The sequence below is a fragment of the Protopterus annectens genome, chromosome 2.part2 (assembly GCF_019279795.1).
Source record: "Protopterus annectens isolate FY-2018-M chromosome 2.part2, PAN1.0, whole genome shotgun sequence".
Taxonomy (NCBI): Eukaryota; Metazoa; Chordata; order Ceratodontiformes; family Protopteridae; genus Protopterus; species Protopterus annectens.
In genome coordinates, this window is record NC_056730.1 from 846,553,682 (window position 1) to 846,577,558 (window position 23,877).

A 23,877-nucleotide genomic window follows, 5' to 3' on the forward strand; every position below is an offset into this window, starting at 1 on the left:
AGGACTGTGTGTGAACATGTTTGCAGAGGAATACAAACTGCTCACCATATATGATCCACCAGCTGACACAAGCATCCCACAAAAGGGCCACATAGAAACAGACAACTGGTGCCATAGCCATGTCAGCAAGCTAATTGCAGAAAAGTGTATAGTCAACCCCCGTGGATATACAGTAAGTGCCCACCAATTACCACATAGGTGTTAACCCATTACGTAGTTAACATGTAATGAGAGACCTGGGGACACAAGGTGATAGATATCCTGCATTGGACAAACATGTGCTGTAGTGTTTACAGAAACATACCATATACCCACCTAATCATGAAGGTTGTCAGATCTAGATAAGGGGAGGTCATGGTGGCTCTGCAGTCATCCTTCATCAGCGGTACAATTGACTACAATAGCCCCTGTGGGATGTACCTCAGCAGACACCTCCATCAACCGTAAAGTCCCCAACAGTACCTCACCAGGAGTATCAAAGAGCTTGCACAGATGCCATGTGTTGCCTGTGTTGCTGGTATCAATAAACATGCTGCACCTTGTACAATCTGAATGGCAGTGAGCTATGCACATGAGAGACCTGAACCCCAGCACTGACTTACATAGGACAAGCTGTACTGCATGATCCATAACACAGAAGCCACCCCACCCATGAGTGAACTCCCAGTACAGGCTACCCATAGAGTCACTTATCAATTTTCCTCAATAGGAATCTTGATGAGTGGATGGGAGATGGTAGCTTTATCCTGGGTATCACTGTCATGTCACAGGTAGACAGAGGCACAGTATACTAACCATGACATATGTCATGGCAAACTCCACTTACAATGTGTGTTGAAGGACAAACACACTCTCCAACTAGCATTAGACATGGACTAGGGCACATCGCTAGTGTTTGCAAATGTACACCTATGTTGTGGAATACACTACCAATGTTGGACAAGCCTGGTTTAAGTAGTTCATATCTGAACAGAATGCAACATGGTCAGATGTACACAACTGGCCCCTAACCAGGCTGTTGTGCTCACTATCGAAATGTAAAGCAGTGATAGCACTAAAGCCCAGGATACTGTCCACCACAGTCAAAGTACTACCAGTACACTATACAGTACTACAGTGTTAGGTCAGTGTGAAAGGATGTTGACAACTGTATGCAAAGTATCCCATGCAAACACTGCAGGCACAGTATAATCCTGTTGTGTTCACACACAAAGCAGTTGTACAGTAACTACACAACATGACACACAACACACAACCATAAACGGGTGATATTTGTTGAAGTTCACACTCATCCACAAATGTGGTGGGCTGCAGAGTTCAACATATGGAATGCTCACACTGGGCATGCTCACACACTTTGATAAATGAGACATATGTCAGACAACATGCCATGGGAAGGCTGAACTGGGCATGCTCACACACTTAGGCCAAATCTCAGTTTAGCAGTTGGACACACATATCTGGTATTTTTACGTGTTATTCCAGGAACCAACCACATTACAGCAGTCTGCCCAGTGCACACAGTTAAATGACTACAGAGACATACGTGATATAGTGGATCCCTCCCATATGCAAACATCTTCCACAGATGCACAAGTTGTTCATACAAACAGGGAATGCTATGGCAATAAAGATGTGCAAACAGTCTATCAGCAACAAATAATGTGCATTTGACAATTAAACATATGGGTGTAGAGGTCAACACTAGGCTGTTTGCCCTAGGGAATGACAGCTTAGCCAGAGTGTGCTTGGCGTCTGCCTCCCCACAGGATGCACATTCCCTTTTCTAAACACCGATGATGTCAGCACCCTATAAGTACAGCAGGATAAAAGAAACCTTCCAATAATGCGAATAGCGCACTCTGCTAATGCGTCCGTTACAAATGTCATAACATAGTTAGGTAGTGTTTGAATCCTGCAAATGCTCAGTGTTTGTGTAAGTGAGTGGGATTGATGTGTGTGTAAGTCTGTGGGAGAGAAATGTCCCTTTTGGCAACTGGGAAAACACACTACAGGATGCACATTCCCCTTTCTAAACACAGATGATGTCAGCACTCTATAAGTACAGCAGGAGAGAGGAAACTTCCCCGTAATGTGAATAGCATTCTCTGCTAATACGTCTGTCTCAAATGTCATAACATAGTTAGGTAGGGGTTGGAATCCTGCAAATGGCAAGTGTGTGTGTTTGGCTGAGTGGGGTTAGTGTGTGTGCAATTGTGTGTGAGGAAAATGCCCCTTTTGGCAACTAGGAGAACAGACTACAGGATGCACATTCCCCTTTCTAAACACAGATGATGTCAGCACTCTATAAGTATAGCAGGAGAAGGTAAACCTCCCAGTAATGCGAATAGCGCGCTCTGCTAATGCGTCCGTCTCAAGTATCATAACATAGGTAGGGGTTTAAATCCTGCAAATGCTCTGTGTGAGTGGGGTCGGTATGTGTGTAAATCTGTGGGAGAGAAATGTCCCTTTTGGCAACTGGGAAAACACACTACAGGATGCACATTCCCCTTTCTAAACACAGATGATGTCAGCACTCTCTAAGTATAGCAGGAGAAGGAAGACCTCCCAGTAATGCGAATAACACGCTCCACTAATGCGTCTGTCTCAAGTGTCATAACATAGTTAAGTAGGGGTTTGAATCCTGCAAATGGCAAGTGTGTGTGTTTGGCTGAGGGGGGTTATTGTGTGTGAGGGAAATGTCCCTTTTGGCAACTAGGAGAACAGACTACAGGATGCACATTCCCCTTTCTAAACACCAATGATGTCAGCACTCTATAAGTATAGCAGGAGAAGGGAAACCTCCCAGTAATGCAAATAGCGCGCTTCGCTAATGCGTCCAGCTCAAGTGTCATAACATAGTTAAGTAGGGGTTTGAATCCTGCAAGTGTGTGTGTTTGGCTGAGGGGGGTTATTGTGTGTGAGGGAAATGTCCCTTTTGGCAACTAGGAGAACAGACTACAGGATGCACATTTCTCTTTATAAACACTGATGATGTCAGCACCCTATAAGTACAGCAAGAGAAAAGAAACCTTTCAGTAATGCAAATAGCACACTCTGCTAATGCGTCTGTTTCGAGTGTCATAACATAGCCAGATAGGGGTTTGAATCCTGCAAATGGCAAGTGTGTGTTTTTGGCTGAGGGGGGTTAGTATGTGTGAGGGAAATGTCCCTTTTGGCAACTAGGTGAACAGACTACAGGATGCACATTTCCCTTTCCAAACACTGTTCAGCTGAAGGCCATGGCTCTGGCACAAGTTGTCTGTTTCTATGATGCCCCTTTGGAAGATGCTTGTGTTGGCTGGAGAGTCGATTATGGTGGCCAGTTCGCAGTCATCTGCATATTTGGTCAGCCACAGTCCGTCTGTGTTGGCCTGTACCTCCAATAAATATATACCAAACAAGAGAAGTCCCAGGATTGAGCCTTGTGGGACACAACTCGTAACTGGTTTGGAGTCTGGCATGGCTCCAGCAATTCTAACCATGTGGGTTCTGTCCTTGAGCCAGTGTGCAATCCATCTAGTGACATAGGGGCTTATATTTAAGCTGGTAAGCTTCTCTAGAATGCCCAAGTGGGGTATTGTTGTGAAGGCTTTTGTGAGGTCCAGGTAGGCTGTGTGAACCACCTTCCCCTCGTCAATGGCCTTGGTGACTGTTTCAAAGAAATCAACCAGGTTAAACCTGGTAGTGCTGGTGTGCTCTCAGTAGCCCTGAACCAGGCATCTGTTACTGCACAGATATCGATGTTCTCCATGCCAAGGAGAGTTTCGGGTGCATGCATCTGGAGGTTTAGACTTCTGGCGTTGGGTAGCATTACTCTTAGTTTCTTATCCCTTGTGATACCTATGAAGGTGGGTTTGTCATTTGAGCCTTGCATAACATAGGCACTATGGTGGTAGCAAGAGCCTTTGCCAATATCTGAAAGCCCAGGGATGACAGGTGCAGGCCGTCCCTAGCGAAGCAGGTAGTTCAACAGAAGACTAATATGTGAAGGTGTAGTGCCTGTGATTAGTTAGCAGTAGCATATATGACTGCTCACGTGGACACATGCCAGGTAAGTCATATGCACTGTGTCACAGGCAATGTACATGTGAACAGGACAAACAGTGACATCCTGTCAAGTGGGACATGGACATATATATAGTAAGCTATGCAGATGGCACTAGGAGTCCACAGAAGTTCTATAACTATGCATTGCAGGTGTGATCAGTATTCCAGGGTAATTGCAAGCAAACATGCATGCAAACAAAGCTACAGTAAACAGGGCTGCATGTAGTCCATTGTACAACAAACAAGCTGTACCACTTCCAGTAGGTAACACTGCAAATATGCAGGCACTATGCACATGTACATGGAAATACACGGGTCAGATGGCTAGGGTCCAATCTCAACGCACACAAGTGTACAGACCATGTACTGTCAGGATGTACAATAACTGGATGGAAACCCATGTGCTCATACCTGCAGTAATACACATGTCAAATAACAGACACTGAGCCTTCACTCAGTGGTTCCATACTTAGTAGGATGTATGCTACCTGGCCTGCCACCACAGTATCCCTGACATATATGGGGACTCTCCCTCCTGTGACAGTTAGTTTTGTGTGTTGGGGCTGTCTAGCATGGTATGAGATGTGAGCATGCAGTGCTAGGGTGCTCCTGTGTGTCCTGTACCAGTCGTGTAGTACTGCACACATATCAACAGCCTCAAACATCTGCATTGCAGAGTCAGTGTGGGCAACATGCCACTTGCAATTTACATGTCCGTCATTGCATATTACTACATTCATTACCTTATCCCCTGTGCTACCTATGTATGTAGCCTTCTGTTGACATCATTACCACCAGTATGCCAACATGTGCAGATGATACACTATGGTACTTACCATGGGTGTAGACAACAGTACATGACAATCACACACTTACTGCATCAGGCATGCTGTGATATACCCACAATTAATTCAGCACACAGTACTGTTAACAACATGATACTATTACTACACATCTATGTGGTCACCCTGTGCATCAGCAACATGTTAACCTGTACCTGCACAGTTGTTACAGATTGCAGGAGGTGGCACAGTTTCATCATATGCATAGGGTGTGAACTTGGTATGCCTGAGTCAGCCACCGATACCACCGATTAACATGTATGTGTATGTGTGTTGGTGAGGGACAGCAGTAGAAGGTGGGGCAATGTTGATGCAGTGTGTGCATGTATGCGGTAGCCCTAGGTGTTGTCAATTTGCATGTGTGTATGGATGCACACAGTTCCACCTCATGGCTGCCATATACTGGTGTTTGTGGACAGCCACAGATTCTACCTGCCAGGTCATACAGATCAGTGTCTCTAGCCACGGACACGGTACCTGTGCCTTGCAGGGGTGCTACGGACCATATCCGGTACAAACCCAGACTGGGTACTGTCATCAGAAGCAGGTGTTCATTGACTGGACACAGATCCCTGTCAGGCCTGGCCAGATCCACGTGCACGTGGTCTCCTGGGGCGGTCTGATGACAGCACAGACCCAGCATTGCTGGGGCTGCTGCTGGCACTACGGGGACGGCCGCGGCCCTGTTGTCGTCCGCGATGACTGCCAGCTGCTGCTGTTGCTGGCAAATGGCTACGTCGATGCCTCAACCGCCCACCATCGCCCTGGCTCATGGACATGTAGTTGTGGAACCGGTCTAATATGTCCCCACAACATCTGTCTATGACATCAGTGAAATCACGGATGGCAGCCGCAATGTCACGCATACTGTCAGTCATGGCTGTGCGACATGCTGTCAGCTCCCTCAGACCCTGTCTGGTGTACCATTCCATATGTGACTGTGCCTGCATGACAGCCCGAAACATAGCTGAGGTTGTAAGACCTCTGTGGGCACATCTGACAGGGGCAGTACGCCCACGGATGCTCCCACGAGAACCCCTGGACATCTGTCTGTGTGGTACCATCTCTGGGCCATGCCCATGGCTGTTGTGTGTGGAGGCATGTGCCACAGATACCACATTACCCTGGTCAATGCCCACTGTATGCTGTCCATCACCTAGGGACATTGGTGACAAAGGGTGTATTGGCAGGATAACTGCGCATTGATGGGGTAGACAGCTGTGTACTGTCAATCGGCTGACCAATGGCAGACCCTGGCATACCTTCCTGTGCCATTACACAGATGTCATCATTATCAGTACCCACGGCACCTGATTCAGGTTCCCTGCTACATGACACCAGAGCAGCACCAGAACCTGTGGGAGGGAAACAGGAAACACAGTTTACAATGTCTACACATTACCAGTGATGCACACATGCACACATGCACACATGCACACATGCACAGGTGCACACATGCACACATGCACACATGCACACATGCACAGGTGCACACATGCACACATGCACAGGTGCACACATGTACACATGCACAGGTGCACACATGTACACATGCACACATGCACCCATGCACAGGTGCACACATGTACGCATGCACAGGTGCACACATGTACAGGTGCACAGATGCACACATGCACACAGTTTCACACAATTGTACAGTACTCAGTATGCGTGATATCAACACACAGACACAGACACACCTACATGCATACAAAGAGCACTACTAAGTGAGCCAAATAGTACTATTACTATCAAGACTATTACAGGAATTGTTAATACACACTCACCAGCATGGATAGGCTGCATTGCTGTTATACCAGAGGGACCTGCAGACGTAAAGAAACTAATGTCAGTGGGCACAACTGTGCCATTGTTACTGAGTATGATACAGGTCAGTAGTACAACAGTCACCTTTCACAGGTCAGCTGCTAATATTGAGGATATCACACTTGCACATTAAATACTATGGTGACAGCTACAAACCAAGGACACACCTCACACATGCATTAACTACCAGTGTACACAACAGTCAACTATACATATGGCATATTACCTGCACGCTCACTGTCTTGCTGCTGCGTGGCTCCAGCCTCCATCATAATGCATGTCTGCTGCTGTTGTTGTTGCTGGCAGACTGGAGCCACTACACTCATGAGTAGTCCCTCCAGTCTGGTGAGTGGGGGATGTGTAGCCACCCCACCACCTGTGGCGACCTGTTGCCTGTGGATATCCGACACACGCTGACGGACATGTCTGATTAAATCACTGCAGTGATGTCGTACCTGCTCATATGTCTTATTATGCGTGCCTATGTCATTTACCCGATGGACAAGGTCTTGCCACAGTGCAGCCCTCTCCTGCTGATTCTGGCTGGTGCGGGAAAAGAGTATTGCATAATCCCGCACTAGGCTCTGGTGTATCTCCTCATCCTCAGCTGTGGAGTAAGTGGGATTCCGTGGGTGGGCCATGTACCTGAGAAAGAAAATAACCTGATATCAGCAATATATGTCAGCAGAATTTGGCACACATACTACACATGCTACTCGACTGTTATGATACAACATATCTCATATATATAGCATCTGTCTGTCTATTGGTGGATACACATGTAAATGGCCAGGTATCAGTGCTCAGCCAGCAAATGTGCAACAGTACCTGGCACACTCCATACGACATACTACCAAACCCCAGCAGTCAGAACACTGATTCAGGTCAAGAGCACCTCCTCACTCTGGGGTTTGTATCTAGGTACTGTATGGCCTACATCATCAACTACTGTGAGCTGACCACACACTGATTGCCCTGGATATACATATCCCACCTCCACCACCAGCACAAACGACTATAGTGAATAACATTACAGATGCAAACTTTACACTTTGTAACAGTGACATGGTATCCTTTCAGCCCACTGGGCCAGTGGCAGATACAACCCACAATGCTGACCCCTACACAATTGCTTTCTACAGACATCTCCAAGAATGCATGGATCATGCAATCCCATATATGACCAAGACACTCTCCACAAAGGGACAGCATCCTGTCTGGTGGACCCCAGCCATAGACAGATTGTATTACAGAAGATGGAAGCTACTGCAAGACAGAGCATAATTCCATAAAGGGAGGGCATGTCTGAGAAGCACTAGTAAGGATGTATTTTCCATCATACAAACATCCATGGGCAATTTTGAGAGGGAAATCAAGAGGGACACTACAGATAACCAGAAGGCCTTCTTCAGTTATGTTAGCAACCTGGTCAGAATCCATCCTCTATGCCCATAGTTAGTACACAACAACAAATATTTCACTGACACCACAGATATTGACAACATTGTGGCAGACAGGTTCAGTGCAGGTGTCACCCCACCCTCTCCCCCAAAATAAGACATAGTTATCCCAGCTGACTGTAACCTCCCTGTCATCACAGATGTCCAGGTGAGAGCCACCCTCAGGACAGCAGAATACACAACATGAATGGGACCTGATGGTATCCCCAGTTGCATGCTACATAAACTCTGACAGGAGCTAAACACACATATAGAAGTGCTATGTAACACTAGCCTGACTACAGGATATGTACCTGTACACTGGCGCACAGCAGCAGTGGTTCCACTCCACGAAGGAGGCACCTCAACATACCAATACAATACAACACAATACATTACATTACAATACAATACTATACAATATGCTATTGCCGTGGGACTACAGCAGCGTACTGTTCTGCTACCCTGACCATTGTGACACATGTGGTGTGATGGTACCTGCTGCTGTCACACAGTTACACAGGGTGACTCATATGGCATATTACCTATCTGACTAACATTCAGCAGGGGTATGTGTGACATGTACTCATGGGGAGTCTTGCTTCTTAACACTGTGTGGTTTATTGCAGGGTATGTCTTATCTGTGGGTAGGAACTTTTACCTCCACATGTGCACTCTATTGCAGTGGCCCGGACGACACACAGCAGTCATTTAAATTGTGGATGGTGTGAGGTGTTACTATGGTTGTTGGACATCTGTCATGGGTGTGACTTACATATGTAAATCCGGGAGTGGTAACCTCTATGTGGGTAGTATATGTGTACTCTGTGGTGTTGTCAGTCACTGTGCATTGGTAATGTGTTTGAGTGCATTGTCACAGTGTTGTACATGTCACTGTGTCCTTCTCCATATCTGTAGCTGTCATGTGAGGTCCATACCATGGCATCCATTATGTGGTGTGGAGGGGTACACCGACCTACATGTCCATAGCTAACACACCATGTTCGCTGACACATGCCATGTGCAGGTATTCCAGGGATAGTGTGCCACTGTGAATATCATTGGGGCCACTATTGTGCACATTTATGACCCTGTTCACCCCTGACACATGCAGTGGTGGGCAGCCAATCACATATCTGGTGGTTACTGGTGTAGGTGATTTGAAATGCGGTATGGTACTCCGGTTTTGACACTGGTGTTCACTCCATGCCTTTGTCACCAGGCACCTGTTGCAATACATCTGTACACATGTGCCTCACTCAGAATTTATATACATCTCTCTCTCTTTCTATATATATATATATATATATATATATATATAGATATATCTATATGTATATATATATATGTATATATATATATATATATATATATATATATATATATATATATATATATATATATATATATATATGTCAGTATACATATACACATATATATATATTGATGTACATATATTGCTATAGATGTGTAGAGGGGGGGACACAGAGGGGGTGAGAGTGACAGAGGGGGTGGGACAGGGTGTGTTGAAGGTCGTCATATACAGTCATACCTGTAGATAGTCAGATCAGTCTATCTATGTATATGTATCTACATATATCTATATCTGTATGTGTGCATTACATATATATGTTTGTACAATATTCTATCTACATCTGTCTATGTATTCCTATATCTCTCTCTCTATGTATGTATACATATATGCATATCATATATATATATATATATATATTCACATACATATGTTGACATACATATGCATCCATATCATAGACAGGTATATCAACATGTTTGTCTACCATATTGTATACACACACTAACATACTGCTAAACATACATAACTGTGAAACCTACTTTGTACATGGCACTACAACCTACAATCAACCAACATTGATATGTGCACATAGATGCTCTCACATACAAATGTATGTACAGCCTTCACTGATAGTTGCTGTATGTCCCCTGCCCTTTACACATCTTCATATACATATGGATACAGAACAATGACACATATGGAGGGTTCACAGTATGTAGACCTTTATAGTATTACTTTACATTACCTGTGTTTGTCACAGCTGCTTGTGTTGCCATCTGGTTATCTGTCCTGCTACTCCACTTCCCAGTTGTCAGCTTTCAGGTGGCTGTTGCTGAACAATTTGTTTGTGTCTGCTTAATTGCAATTTTCTCTGTCTCTGTCTCTGTCTCTCTCTCTCTCTCTGTCTGTCTGTCTGTCTCTCATATCCTTCTCAGGGTGCAATGAAAGTATTGCATGTGTGGACTGGGAGTACAGCATACTTTTGTAGGTATCTGCATATGCCCATGTGATGGCCTCGGCACCAATTGTTAGCCAGCATTTGCTAATTGCATGCAGCCAGTTGTGTACCGATTGCAGTTCTCACTGTGATTTCAGAACAGTGCTATAAAAAGGTATGTGAGATAGGCGTAGCCCTTTCAGATTTTAAGGGCAGGGACCATGCTGTTATGCTGTGGACAATGTTCTGTGAGTGTAAAGGTTGGTATCTCTCTCATATTTCCAGCTGTGTTGTAGATTAACATTCCTCCATTCGTTTCTCCAGTTTCCTGTACTAGCTGTGTATGTACACTGATACCTACAACTACTACTACTGTTAATGTGTGTGTGTGTGTGCTTTCCTTTCACTTTTGCTTGCACTTTGTTGCTAAGGCTTCAATATGTGTCCTTTACAGTCACTACTTGTATGCCTGCTAGGTGTCCTGACTGTAGTGTGCTGCTGTAGCTTTCCTATTTTCCATGTACATTCACACCTTGGAATGCTTGCTATATCTGCTAGGGTGTTACAGCATGCAGTGTGGTCTGGCCATGGTGTGGGCCTTGACATCTATTAGGGTATTTGAGTATGCTGCTGAGCAGGCCCCATAGACTTTCAGGTTCATCTGTTATCTGCCTCATCTAATGGTACATATCAGTGGGGTGCACCCATTAAAATGTCTGGTATGCTGCAGTTGTGACTGTGGGTTAGCATGAGCATATGTATTACTACACTTTTTCTGCCATGCAAGTGGTGAATACTTTCAGGACTCCATAGTTACCATTGCATGTGTTACACCTTTCTGCCTACTGTTTGTACATTTCACATGGAGTCTGTGGGGCATCCCTGTAAGTCATTCACTGTTGCTATGTCTAGGCTCTTAACTATTCAAATATGGTGGTGTCAGACCCGTCATGTGTACAGATATTTGCAGGTTGTCCACATTTCTGCCTCATATTTTGGTCAATATCTCATGCACACCTTTTTCTGGCAAATCACTCTAGGCTCAAGTCAGAATATGGTGACAAACATTCAAGTTTCAGACTTCATACCCTTCCAAACATCCCACAAAATGCAGACCCTGTTACTCTCTGAACTGTCTGTGTTTGCTGTAACATTATTTGTAATGTGTCCCTGGTTTTGGGCCTTTGCTCCACATATTTTATTACTTGGTCCAGATGTGTTCCTGTAAGAGGTTGTGGGGTATGGGCAGTGATTATCCTGCTGTGAGTATGTGTGTGGCTTGCAAGGTGCTATAGTGACATTATTACCTACTAGCTACCAACTAGCATGGCTGTTTCTGTTCACACACTACTATTATGGTAATCCACTAGTTTTGATAGTAATTCTAAATGGCATGCTTTGTGTACTACACATCTATATTCCCTTTACATTCATTCCTACTATTACATGATATATTTATTTTAGCACAATATTTTTGTGTAAGAGTCATGGCTTAGTGGTAAGTCATGCAGACTACTGTTTCCAAGGTCCTGGGTTCGGGGCTGCCAGTGGGATTTTATTTTGCTTCTGAACTGACTACAAGACCTGTCAATCAAAGTGACTAAGGCACTTTTAAGCAGTTGTAACCGGGTTAGCGCTGGTTTGCACGGAGCTCACGCATGCGCACTGGCGTTTAGCTCCGCTCACACCCGCTTATAACCGCTTAAACGTGCTTACTCTTGCGCACACCCGCGCTATTTTCTTTGAAATAAATGAAAATGGGGAGAAGGAAAAGTGGTGAAAAAGGGGTCACAAAGAGGGTAAGACAGTAGGGAAACAAGCTTGGGTTTTGCAGGAGGGATGTAGGTAAGGCCCATAGCTGCCCATTTCTTCATCAGCAACAGCTGTGCATATGTATGTAATTTGGTGTGACATTTGAAATCTTCCACCCCTGAGAGAGGTGTCAGGACAACAATAATACTTGTTGTACAGCCAATTGTAATTGATAGGTTCCATGTCCAGCAGACATGTGTGCGGAATGGGCAGCTATGTATGGGGCGTAATTTTTTTGTGGGTACAGAGTGCCCTTTTTTTTTTTTCAGGTGAGAGTGGTATGTCAGGTGAAGGAAGTCGGTACAGCTGGGGAGGTAGGTTGGGTAGGTAAACAGACAAGACAAACAAGACACATACAGGGGCGGTGTATGACACGTGTGGGGGGGTTACACAATTGACGGGGACGGAGGTTTGGATATCCAGAGCCCATGAGCCCACAGATGGCAACAGTGGAACTGATATCCCCACCCATAGGCAGCTGCCACTGTTCCTTCACTGCCCAGGACGGGGCTGTGCTGGGGGCTGTGTAGGCGGGGCAACAGGCATGCCCGTTAGTTGCACCACCCATGCCTCGAGCTGGCGTAGGGGCTCTAGAACAGAGTCCCGAATCTCCCTACGCACCACAGTCCGGACGCTACGGAGGGTGAGTGGTGGTTCTCCTCCGGCCACACTTGCAGGGGGGGGGCGAGCCCCATCCCCTGCAGCGCTTCCACCTGTAGGTGGCACAGGGCCACTGGAGGAGGGTCCGGACTCGGCACTAGTGCCATGTGCACTCACCAGCTGAGGTGGGAGAGGTGGGTCCACTGGAACCCGCCTTCCCTGTCGTCCTATGTTTTGCATTATGTCATGACAGTTTGGGTTAGTGACATATAATACCATTCACAATTAGTTGTAACAGCATGCATTAGTATTCCCATTAACCAAACACCCAGATATTCACACCATTGAACAGTGTGCATAACACATGCATAATTTGAACAGAAATACACAGTCCAACAACATGCAGGGTTAATTGATGGCAACAGGCCATCAGGTGTGGATGTATGAACAGGGCAGATGCATCAACGGACATGCCAATATATATGACCCAACAGGACAAACGTCCAGGGGTGTTAATTGTGATTGCACATACCATTTTCACGTGGAATGGGTTATATGTGGTTATAGGGTGGGGTAAAAAAGTAATATTAACACCTTCGAATAACAATACATATGCTGTACATTTCTAATAGCTACAGTTATATACACACTACTGTTCTAACTACAGTTTCCTATATGATAACTATTTCAACTTGGTGATAGGACTGTTACTGCAACATCAATATACATTTTATTGTTCTTCATACACATTCATATCTAGCTTTGTTCAGCTACATCATCCTGCTACATTTGCTTTATATAGCTGTAGACAAGTGTGGATGTTTGGTATATCAGACAATAATCCTATCTGCATATTGCAGACTGAGAGCAACATATCCAGATTTTGGGATACACATTCCAGATGCAGCAACACTTTGAACAGATTTCGCTGTTTGGTTTTGAATCTCACATGCATTTCATTCTGTCTTGACTGCAGTATACTTTACTCAGGGGTTATTACTACTGTATTGCTGGATTCAAGACACTTTCTCACACTCTCTCACTTGCTTTCATTTTACTATTCAGGATGGTACTTACTTCTAGGCTTTATTGACATGTTTTACCTGTAGTTATTACAATCCTTTCCAGCAGTCTCACTTCTGTCATGTTTCAGTATTTCCACAGGGATATATTTCACACATGTGATTTCATCATCTTCTGCAGCTATACTTTTCAGCCTGCTGCAGGTTGTGTACTATTTTCTTACAGGTAGGGCAGTTTTATTTCAGAATATATGTCAGACAGTTCCATTTTTCGGTTTAACTTACAGGCTGAAACACACTTTTGTAATCAAGCAATACTTGCAGACACTTTCACACTGTTACTTGCACATTTTATTCCTTACTGACTACACTGCACTCTTTTGCTGACTGTCATACTTTTATATTTCTTTACAGTTACTGGTAGTGGATTACTGACCTGCCTGGTGGTGCAACCGCACCAGCCTATCGCCATAGGCTCTGCGGTTCACAGAACGGACACCTGCAGCTGTAATATAAATGAAGTAATATTGGAATGCACATCTCCATAATATCAGCTAGTTTAATTTCTTACATACATAATTAAATGTTACTTACTCAGTAGTGGGGCGTTGGGTGTTTGCCGGGCCTCCTGGATCCAAAGGTTCAATTGGTCCTGCTTGCATCTCTTCAGGTCTGCATGATGGTGATGGACCTGCTCACCAGTCCTTGGAATCCCTGTGGCACTGGTGAGATCATGAGCCAACCGGTCCCATGCCTCGGCCCTGTATGCTCCCCAGAGGACCTGGCCCTGCATGAGTTGGGCCTCATGATTATGGACTAGGAGCCAGACCATGTACCTGGACTCCTCAACACCCCATCTCTGTGCTCGAAAGCAACTACCCTCTCCTACTCCTGTCATTCTGCCTGCAGGTCAGTTCTACAATCGTTTATGTTGTGTATTCCCGCCTATGGGGCTTATATAGTCCATTTTTCCCGCACATATCTGTGATTGGCCATTTTGGAATTGTATCAACTTCAGTAAACCTGCATTGTCATGCTCTAGTTTGTATTCATTCCTATATATTAGCTATTATTGCATTTAAAAGTACTGCTATCATGGCTTAGTGGTTCTGTACCTTGACTATGGTGTATAGTATCCTGGGTTCGAACCTGGCCACTGCTTTTTATTTTTCATGACTGTCTAGACATGCTGATGGGTGTGTCTGTGTAAAGGCAGTTTTGATACGGCTTGCTCAATGTTGCCCGTCGGTTAGCTTGTTTGCGCGATGCGCAGCTACGCGCAAACGGGGTACACTGCTTTAAGCCTCATTTGGCTATTGGCATGCATATTACGCTCAGCTCAGTTAGGGGCACATAGATTTAGTGTTTTAGACCACTGCTCAGTTACGGGCACTCATTTTGCACCAGTTAAACCACTGCTCATCTACGGGCAGATGCACTCACTCTGTTAAACTGTAGCTCAGCTATGAGCACATCTGGCATTTTTTATTCTTTTGTTACCTCACATTTCTTCAATATAAATGGGCTATTTCATTACATTTTACATAAATTGTGGTTTTATGTGTACATATTTGTCAGGGACTTGTTTCCTGCTTATTTTGCAAAAAAAAAAAAATTGGCATTGTGGGGGCTCGAACCATGAATGCCTGCTCTTCAGCCAACATCTCTACCGCTACGTTATTGCTTCGTGGCTCATTTTGCATATTTAGTTCTTATATGCTTCCCACTGACTGCTAACTGTAGCTGCGCTACGGGCACGCTCGCGCAAACGAGCGCACTCACGGTTAAACATCTTTACAATTTAAAAAAAATATATAACATGTTCATTTATATATTTTATGTTCATAGTCTGTGGGGGCATGTGTTGTGTTGTGTTTATTCACATTTCCGTGGACTCTGTTGTGGGTGTTTACTTTGGGCACTTTTACACTTCTGGGGGCGTGTCCGCTTGCAGGGCTCGGCCTACGGACACGCCCCCTACTGTCTTACACGGACCGTGTTAGACTTAGGTGTGATTCAGCATGCTCTCATGAATATGCAAAGCATGCTGACATCACTCCGTTTAACTGCAGCCTCCGTGTAAGAGTTATAACTCTTACACGGAGGCTTCGTGAATCCTGAATAATGTCATAGTATAATAGCAATAACCCATTTCTGGGTGTGGGTAATGCGGGATTTACCCACGGTTGTCTTTGTTTGGTCCCTTGGGCTTCGCCCTCGGGACCAAACCATGCCAGCCGTGGGTAAATCCTGCATTACCCACACCCAGGCATGGGTTATTGCTATAATAATTAATTGTGATGCGTTTAATGAGATACAAATATATGTTACTGATTTTAAACCAATCTTCATGGGCAGATGAGTGGTGCTGCTGTTGCAGACATTAGTAATAAGCTGCAGCCTCCACAGCACCTCTAATTATTCCTGTCTCACCATCTTCTGTATTGTGGCCATCCCCATGGATTGATGGAAGGTATTCCTCATCTGGTGTTAATTGAATAAGATTCAGAGCCCTCCTACCCCTAGAGTAGTAAAGGAAATTGCATTCTGCCTGGCTTTGCTTCTATATCATTTGCCCTTTTCTGCACTGTACCAATGCTCAGTTTCTGTCACCCACTGCATTAATGTGAACAACTACTTGACTTCAGGCCTTCTTCCTCTCAGCTTATCTGGACCCCCCCCCCTTACCAAAAAGAAGTTTGCAATATATCCTAAGTACTGTCATGTGGACACAATTTTCCTCATGGCTAAAGTTATCCTTTCTCTACTTTGATCCCTTATTTTCCATCATGACTACATGGAGGAATAAAAAGGGTGATGGTCAGAAAGTGTGACAGTAATGTTTTGATGTAATCAGCTTATAAAGTGCAAAACACTGGCCAAGTCTTCCTGTCTCACTCACATTAAATAAAAATGTTACATAACATAAGCCACATAAACATAAATCACAGTATAACCATGTGAAACTGCAATTTATTGCTTACAGTTCATTGAGGTTATGAATGTAATCACTTTTGTCACAAAAGTCATCTTTGCCCTATGCTCTGCCATTGTCATGTAGTCATAATACTGACTTTTTATCATTGTCACTCCAAATATCTCCAGTTAATTACAGGTGCCTGATGATATCCTTAGCACTGCAAAACTTCAGTTATAGAATCCTGCATTTATATGCATGTATGCATAATGAGTAAATTATACAATACAGATGGTCACATTCTGTCATCAGTAGTAATTTCCATTGCTGCTATCATAAAATCCAACTTCTAAATAACACAAATCCAGCAATCAGTCATTGCTATCATAACATGCACATCATATATATAAATTCACTAAATATGACTATTAATTTATTGTGAAATGTTTCTCATTAAATTATAGTATTTTTTAAAAAACATTCCCTTACTTTAATAAGTATGTGGTATCGTAATGAATTTGCCACCTCTCTTGGCCATTGGTGAATTAATATGGTGATGCTCAACTTCGTGCCATAAATTCAGGGGCATTTACATGTGTTATATGCAAATTAGGCTAATTTACATTCCTCTTTATGAATAGTAGTAGTAGTAGTACACAAATGTCTTCCAAGAATTATTGGTAAATTTCAGGTTTTCTATCATGAATACATGGCCAAAGTAACATGAATGTACATCATATTGATATGGATGCATTGTTGACAGGTCTGCAGTCTGTAGTGCTCTGCAACTGCCCCAAGCTTGTTGAGGGAGTGGGCAAATAACCCTAGACAAACCAAAAGACTATGTTTAAAAAAATGGAGTCATCTGAATGTCAAGTTTGAATCAACCTGAAGTATAATGTCTTGTGTGAGCTCCTCTTTTTTATCTCCCCTTTTTCAGTCTTTCCTATCTCCCCCTTTCTATTTGTTTTTGAAGCCACCAGTTTGTCTACAAAAGAATAGTACTATATACATCAGAAAGTGAGATACGTATGAATGCAAACGTAAAAGAACAGGCATTTAAAAAGCAGGGAAAAAGTCTAATTATGCCCTGCAATGGATGCTTTTCTTTTAGCATTAATAAGTATAAATGTGAGGAACATTATCAAGATCAGAGGCACAAACAATAAATTAAAAGTATGTTATTCTGTTATTTTTCCTTATATGTCACAAATCGCCAGTACCCAATAAAACAGAATAAAAAGTAGAAGTCAGGCCCCCAGTGACACTTTAATATGTGGATATGTGAAATGATAAATAAAATGCTGTTAGGATTGAGTAGGGAGTTACTGAACTGTCATCAAGTTCCTAAATCACACATAGAAGTTGTTACGGAGCATGTCTACACAAATAGTTGCCCTCTGTAGGGTTTGCAACTTAAATGGGACTATAAATGAAATGTCAGAAGAGATAGCCTATGATGAATTATAGCTAAGTATAGTCTCATTGACAGCAGGCAGTAATCTGAGAATTTCATAGAATAAAAGTCCCAAGAAACAATAAAATATGTTTTGCTTTGATTGTTATTAAATGGTCAGCTAAGATCTGATGACATGAATATCTGGATATAAGTAATAAAGGAATTTAAACAAAAGTGATAAAGACAATTTAGAGACCTTAACAGAAAAGAAGAGAGATGAGGAAGAAAAAAGTAGAGGGTAAGGGGATCCACGTTCCTTAAATTATCTCCACATTAAAGGTTTCTGGTGCCACAGGGTTAGAGCAGAAAGTGGTCAAATAGCATATTACAATATTCAATAAAACAAAGTTGATTGTTTGATTAAACATTAGAAGCTTATGAGCTGATAAATAATTGATTGCCATTGGTTTGAACCCTCTCCAAGTGAGTGAGAGTCTAGTCTTCCAATGTAATGTAATATAAGGTTTAATAAGGTTGAATAATGTGATTAAAGTGCAAGTTTGTAAATCAGACCAGGTGGACGTTATGTAGTATAGTAAATTCCTATGAGAGGGTCGATTTTTCATATCCCATCTTTTGGAGTCTAATTCTGAGAGATCATCAAAGTTTATAGGAACATTTACAGCCCCCAAAAATGTGTAGGAGATCAGCTCTTTGTAGTTCACAGTAAGGAAAAAGGGAAGAGAAAGCTGAGTTAAATTTGTTTAGAATGGTAGGGGTGAGACATGCATTGGTTGTAATCATAAGTTGTGTGTAGCTGAGTTTTTTTTAAGGGGATTGATCTAGAATTTAGTTGGATAGATTGGATTATTTGACTGTTTGAGATTTCCAGATTTAGTTGGTCCAGCAACTTAAAAAGAGAACCTCATTTTGATATCTAATTGAAGCAATCAGATTATATGAGTTAGAGATCAATTTCTTTTTCATTGACAATAGGGACCAGAGACTTTAACAAGTTTTAATGTCCTTATACTCTAGGTTAGGGTTAAGTAAGATTTTAGAACAAAGTTCCCTTAATTGTTTTAGAATGCTGGTGTAGCTCCTAGGGAGATTTAATGAAATTCTCAGATCTGAATAGGTTGGTCCCAGAAGGAGTAGAAGTTGATTACTCAACTCTCCTTTAAAAGGGGGGAATTATTCAAGTTTAACATAGAATTATTAAGTTTTAAATATGGATTGAGGTGTTATGGTTGTAAAATTGTGAAAGCATTGGATAGATTCAAGGATTCAATTAGTTTTTGTAAGTTAGATATACTTTTCTTTAGGGTTACATGTAGTTTGGAGTGTTTTAGGCTTGTTTTATTCAGGAAGCGAAGGACTTTTGCATTAAAACTAAGGGATCTAACATAATTATAAAATAGTTCTATCCAAGGAGGGGACCATAAACTGTTACTTGGGTCATAGTCTGATATTACTATTATTCTTCTACTGTTAATTATGTCATAGTATAATCTAAAATCGGGAAGGTTTAGTCCCCCTTTATCTTTAGGACATATCAATTTTTGGTACGAAATTCTACCTGATTTAGGAAACCATATGAATTTAGTAAGGGTAGAATGTAATCTTTTAAAGAAATTGTTATGGATTGTCACCTGAGAGGTAGTAAAGGTATAAAGTAACCCTGGTAAGATAGTCATCTTAACAATTGCCACTTTGGATAGAAAGGGTGGTTAAAGTTTGTTTCATCTGCTGTAATCCTGTTGTAAGGTTATCCACAGACTGTTGATGATATTTTGGTAGAAAGCTTTGGGGTCTTGGAGAAAAGAAATTCCTAAGTATTTCAAGGAGTGTTTTGTTTTGATTTCAGTAGACTATGGGTATAGAAAAAAAGTAGGTTTGGTGAATTAATTGGGAAGATTGTTGATTTGTCAAGATTTAATTTACAATTGGAAAATTTCAAACATATTTGAATTGAATTTTGAATTTTCGGTATGTCAGAACTTGGTAAAGTAAAATAGAAATGTAAGTCATCTGCAAAAGCTGAGAGGACAATCTTGGTGTTATAAAGTACTTGTACATGGTGAAAGTTTTTTTGAGTAATGAGTAAGAGTTAAGAGTATAAAGGTTCAATATATAGGTTAAAGAGGTATGTGGATAGAGGACATCTTTGTCTTGTTCCATTTGTAATGTTAATCAGAGCAGAGATAGATTTGTTTATGAGGAGTGTGGTATAGGCATTAGTATAGAGAATCTTAACTATATGAACAAAAATTGCAGGTACAATGTGTGAGATAATGGATTTTAGTCTGTTAGCCAGTATTGTGGTGAAATGTTAACATCTAAATTAATCAAGGAAATGAGCCTATAACTTCCAGGGTCTTTGGGATCAGCACTTTCCTTAAGGATAAGAATAGTCTTAGAGGAATTAAAGTAAACATCTGTGATGGTATTGTCTATTACATAATTAAAAAGGGATAATAGCACTTTCGATACTTTTTGGCAAAGGGTTTTGTAAAACTCAGCAGTAAAGACTTCTGGCCCTGGTGCCTTGTTGGATTTAAGATAACTAATTATAGATAGTATCTCTTGCTGGGCAACAGGAGATGAAAGGTGGTTTTGATGGGTTTGGTCTGTCTTTGGAAAGTTCAATTGGTCAAGAAAATGGGGTTTCTCCTGTTCTGATGCTAAGGGTGTTTGATCCCCATAGGTGTGCAAGTAAAGCTTTTCAAAGAGCTTAATAATCTCAGTGTTAGGGAAGTATGTCCTGCCCTGACATATTATCTCAGATATGGAAGGGGGGATTTCTTTTGACTAATCAGTCTAGCCAGCAGCTTAGAGTAGATCTGCACCCATTCTGAGTAATTTGTCAGGATCTTAGTTTCATGAAAAGTCAGCTGTCTTGTGTTAAGCAGGTATAGTTCTTTCTGGAGAAGATTTAACTGATTCTCAGCTTCCTGGTTATAGTTTATTTGTAAGTCAGATTCCAGTTTGGCAATCTTTTTTTAATTGAACTTTCCTCAGCTTTGTGTAGATTTTTATAATAAGTTGCTTTACTAATATGAAACCCTCATATTTGGGCTTCAGTAGAGACCTATTCAATGTCAAAGGGAAGTTGGGAAGAGGATAACTCTTTCAGAAAAGTTTCTAGCATGCCTTTGATCCCTTCTACAATATCCTCTTTCCTTAAAAGATTAGGATTCAAAGTCCAATTAAACCCTCTATGCCAAAATTTGGAATTACAGGTCCAGATAATATTAAGTGTGATTTTTGACTGGTCGGAAAAGAATCTAGGTTCAAATGAAAAGTTAATGTCTAGGTTTAAAAAGAAATCAGAAATTAGGAAAAAATCAATTCTAGACCATGCCTTATGACAGTGCGAATAAAAGGGAAATTCATCTTTGGAAACTAGTTTATTTTGGAAATTGTAAGGGTCAAATAGGTTGAAGTATTTTTTTAACTCTGAAATTGCTAGTAAGGGGTCTTGATAAGAATTCCAATCATCCCCTAAAATTAAGTAGTACTTCTGGAAGTGAGTTAGTACCTTATATAATGGCGTAAAGAAATCTTGCTGTTTAGAGCAGGGGGCATAAAGATTTAATAGCAGAATAGGTATATCAACATGAGGACACTTGAAAGTTATATAGCACCACCTGCCTTCTGAGTCCATGTCATAATGTAAAATATTATCTTAGAAGGACTTTTTAATAACTATAGCTACCCCTACTCTATTTGACTCCTTGCCCGATGCAACAATTGTTCTGATCCATTTCTTTCCCGTATCATGTGACCAATATTCATTAAGCATATGTGTTTCATGCACTAATAGTATTTTTGCTTTTGATTTAAATACAAGGTGAAAAACGAGTTTCCTTTTTTAACTCTCTGGATCCCCTTTACATTCTGTGAGTCAATTACCAACATCCTGTGGTGTTACAAATAAGGGTAAACATTTAAAAGTGGCCTGAATTAATTTAAGGATAACAAGGACAGAAATAAGGCCCATTAATCCACGGTAAATAGCACTTAACTCTTCTTGCCCCATTCCTGTGTCTAATCACTATCCTACCAGGCCCTAAAGAGGAAGGAAATTTAAAAGAAGGCGACACACAAAAAATAAAAGTAAACCAGTTTGAACATAGGTTGTCTCCAATATGAGTTTCAATTATATTATTTTTCCCACAACAAAAATATATAGTATGTAGAAAAAGCCTAGCATAACATACCTATGCATAATAATAATACTACACTTAAATCCTTCTAATTGTTTAAAATAGTATTTAAGGGATGTGGGGCTAGAATGCAGAAAAAGGAGGAAAGGAGGAAAATTTAAAAGAAAAAACTAAAAGAGATTGTAAAGAGATTTTACTTAGGAATATCGACGTTACAGACCATCAATATAATCATGCAATGATACAGAACTTTAAAAAATTTCCAAGTTTCTTGCTGAGTATGAGCATTAAACTATCAGCACAAGACACAGATAACTTCAGAATTTTAATTGATATTTTAATAAAAACATATCATTTTGGTTTCTTAACTTTTATATTTTACAGAGCAGATATAAGGGTGATTATTAACCAATAATTCTGACAGCTATTAGTTTCCATAAGTACAGTACTATTCCTACAAGTTCAAAAACATTTTAACTGTTGTGATACAGAATATGACATGGTTATGTAACCTTCAAACATTTTAAATGCCTAAAACTATAGCCATCTTCTAGATGAACCAGGCAGATTGTGAATCGAATATGGACTACATACCAAGCATATCTTCAGAAGATTAAAGCTGTGAGTGACATCCTTTAATCCTATAATAGACTTTTCAAGTTTTTAGACTTACTATTTAAAGATAAGACTCATCTTGACTTAGGCAAAACAGATTGAGACCCACAACGTGGTTATCTCACCTTGCCAGATCTTATCAGAAACTTTTATTTTATCTTATTTCCTCTTCAGAATTTGCCGCTCTCTAAAGCTAGTTGGATGACTATCTGTTTCCAATTGCGGAAAGTGTGACCCTGCAGCTTTAAGATAATAATCAAGGGTTGAACCAGGAAGAAGTTTCAGGAAGAAGGAAATGCTGTGGGAAGGTAAAACAGGTGCAGCTTTGCGAGCCTGGACCCCAGGTGGAAACACATACTTCAAAACCCATGGGTCCCCTGCGATTCAATGTGGCCTAAACTGTCGAAGAGAGATTCAAAACTGGCCAACGCTGACAGTGAGACAATCAAACTAGGATTCAAAGGAGCAAAAGATATAAGGTTAGTCACAAGTAGATCTAGTAAGTTGTCAGCAGTTAGCATCTACAGTTGAAGGTAGCTCTTTAACTGCAGATAAGAAGGCAGTCTTAGCTTCTTTAACAGATGAGGGTGTATAATTCTTTGTGATGAAAGGTTAAGATATTTGGGTATATCATTTAAAATTTTATTTTCTTTTGTATCAGGAAGGGGAAAAATTTTGCCTTGCTTGTTTTAGTTGTATTGTAAGGTCCTGTGAAAAGGAGATTTTGCAACCATTCCAGATAAGACGTTTTTTTTTCTTTTTAGCTGCTGACAGTATTTTTAAAACATCCTGATGGTTTAGGATTTTAATGTAAACTTGTCTTGGTCCGTCTGTGTTTTGGGCATCCATCACATTGCCTGATGTGCTCTTTCAATTGTTATGTTCTTGGCCTCATTTGGATCATCTAGGAGGACACTCAGAATTTGTTTGATT